Source organism: Brassica oleracea, chromosome C8, assembly GCF_000695525.1.
Source record: "Brassica oleracea var. oleracea cultivar TO1000 chromosome C8, BOL, whole genome shotgun sequence".
NCBI lineage: Eukaryota > Viridiplantae > Streptophyta > Magnoliopsida > Brassicales > Brassicaceae > Brassica > Brassica oleracea.
In genome coordinates, this window is record NC_027755.1 from 22,023,523 (window position 1) to 22,026,365 (window position 2,843).

At 44.1% G+C, this 2,843-nt stretch overlaps 1 pseudogene; it reads right to left on the reverse strand.

Moving 5' to 3' along the window:
* LOC106311957 overlaps positions 1 to 2,843 on the reverse strand; it is a 24,251-nt pseudogene that overhangs the window by 18,571 nt on the left and 2,837 nt on the right.

The following is a 2,843-nucleotide window of genomic DNA, read 5'->3' on the forward strand; positions in this document are numbered from 1 at the left end:
AATATATATAACAAACTCGGGCCCTGGTGACGTTAGGTTCCTCCTTCACTATCGGCAATATCCTATCTCCCTACCACAAAGGCCGGAAGAAAGAACATTCAACCGACAGCAGCCCACAGTCCTTCGGGTCACCGCGCGACAGCCCACAGTCCTTCGGGCCACTGCCACATTACACCGTCGTGTAATACTCAGCCATAGGATATGACCCCGTTCGTCTGAGTCTTCCCGATCCAGCGAATAAGGGGTTTCCTTGAACCCGCCGGGTACGAGGTATGAAGGAACACTAACTCACCCTAATATATCGGCCAATATACGATTAATACTAAACCCGGTAAAAATAACACAAGGTTCCTAGTATTAATCACCACACAATCAACACATTCCACCTCAAACATGCCTAGCATTGTGGGTTACACAAATGCTATATGGCCAAAATACGAATAATAATAAACCCAGTAAAAATAACACAAGGTTCCTAGTATTAATCGCAAATTAACACAATCAATCATATTCCAGAATCTAGCATAAAGACTAATTCCAGAATACCTAACTATCCACCAGAATACCTAACTATCCACAATTTAGCGATATCATCTAAGCATTCAGCATTCGCTAACTAACCAATCAACCTAACCATTAGCATGCTACTACGGTTCTCAAACAATAACAAGCATGCCATCAACTCAATCAACATAACCTCAATTATTCAAACCGTTACTCAGTTAAACCCAACCACCTGCCATGATCCAACTTCCACGTAACGAGATCCTGCATGAAAACAACACAGCAATCAATCGATTATAACTCGCTGTTTTTGGTTGACTGTGGCCTTGACCCCAAACCCGACTTCTGCGATCTGAACCTTTTCTCGACCTTCTCAAGTAGACCCACATCCAGACTGGTCTTGAACTGGTCTCCACTATATCTGATCTCCCTTCACTAGAGCAGAACCGCTCGAAAACTATCGAAACTCGATCTTTCTTTCTTTGCTTTCTTTATCACGTTTTGAACTGACTTTCAAGTGTTATGAATGTGTTCAAATGAGAGGGGATCGTGGGCTACTTATAGGAAACATCAACCAATCAGGAACAAGCCGCGTGGCAGCCCGGGTGTCGCTTCGCATGGCTCCGGACGCATGCGCGGCGACACCTCGTGCTCCACATGGTTGGCTGCATGTCTCAGTCTCATGCAGGATGACACCACGCCCTCTACCTGTCTGGATGCATGGCCTGGCTCCATTCAAGGAGACACCACGTCCTCCACATGTCTGGCCGCATGGCCTGGTTGCATGCATCGCAACACCTCGTGCTTGGCCGTTCCACCTCGTGCTTCTATGTGTCACTCCGCATGTTGTGATCATTTTTACTGGAACACCTCATGCTTCTCTTGCCACATACCATGCCAGGCAGTTGCCACCACGTCCTGATCTCATAGATCGAGCCACCTCGAGCTTCTCGGTCCATTCGTCCAATTTTGGCCTTTCCAGTGAATTTTTCGTCCCGCGATCAATCCCAATATTTTTCGACGCCGTTCTGATGATCTGATTATTTTTAATAAACTCCAAATGAATCCTGACTTGATGGAAAATATTTCCCGAGTTTCCGGCTTCTTCTAAAAATTCCAAAATACCGAAATTGGGGTTTTCCGCCCAATTTTCGGTCTTCCTGTTGTGCTTCCAAAAGTGTCATGCTTCAAACGTCTTTTGAGTAAATATACCAAATTGTCTAACCATTGTTTAGTGGGATACTTGACTCATGGTTCAGACAAAAACAATCTGATCGTCTGCGACTCGACCACCCATACTCGACCATTTTTTTTTATGGGTTTCTACAGCAGCGACCTCGGCACGTCGCTCCGGGAGGTCGCTCTGGGTGTTGGTAGCGACCTCAGGTCTTCGCTGCGAGATGTCGCTCCGGGTCTATTTTTGCACTCCAAAACGATGAAATGGCGAGCGACCTCGTGAGGTCGCTCTGGTAAGGTCGCTCTGAGAGGTAGGGCACAGCGAGTTCATGGCGTCGCTCCGGTAGGGTCGCTCCGGTAGGGTCGCTCTCATGCACTGCTCGTCCAATGATCACCTTTATCACCTCTTTTGAGCTCCAAATGCACTCAAATGTCTCCAAGAACTCCATGTGGTACTCCAATATCTAATAAAGACTCATGTATGCAAAATGCAACCTAAACATGGCTAAATCCTGGTCTATATGATCAAAATGCACATGGGTGAATGGATAACACAATGAAAATATGCAAGATATCAACTCCCCCAAACTTGTTCTTTTACTTGTCCACAAGTGAACTTTCTAGAACTCATAGGGAGAGAGGTTTGAAGGTGGGAGCTCATAGCCAAAAGAAACACATCTAGCACTCAATTCAACATCTAAATCCAACATGAGCACACTCTCTTATTATACTCTAGCTTCTCTAGGCATATCTCAACTCCTTTTGTCCTTACAATCATCATCAAACATCCACACATTCAAATCAACCAACTCTCACATTCATTAAACATAAAACATCAGGTGAATTCTTGCAAATGGTCAATTGGTCCAAATCATTTGGTTGGGTAAGGAAATGTTTTTTATTCAAGTGAGTCAAGAGGTTCAAGATACATGATCTTTAAGGTGGTTTACTCTCAAGACAAGTAGCCTTGACATTGCACATAATATATCTAAGAAAGGGATCAACTCATGCATATAATGCTCAATCTCCATTGTTCTACTCTTTTCCCAAACATACAATTTACACATCATTTCTCAATGTCAAACCCAACTCACATCTCTCACCAAAAGATCCTAAGAACATTTTTCACATAAAACTCTTTCTCTTTGAAATCTACAAGGGAT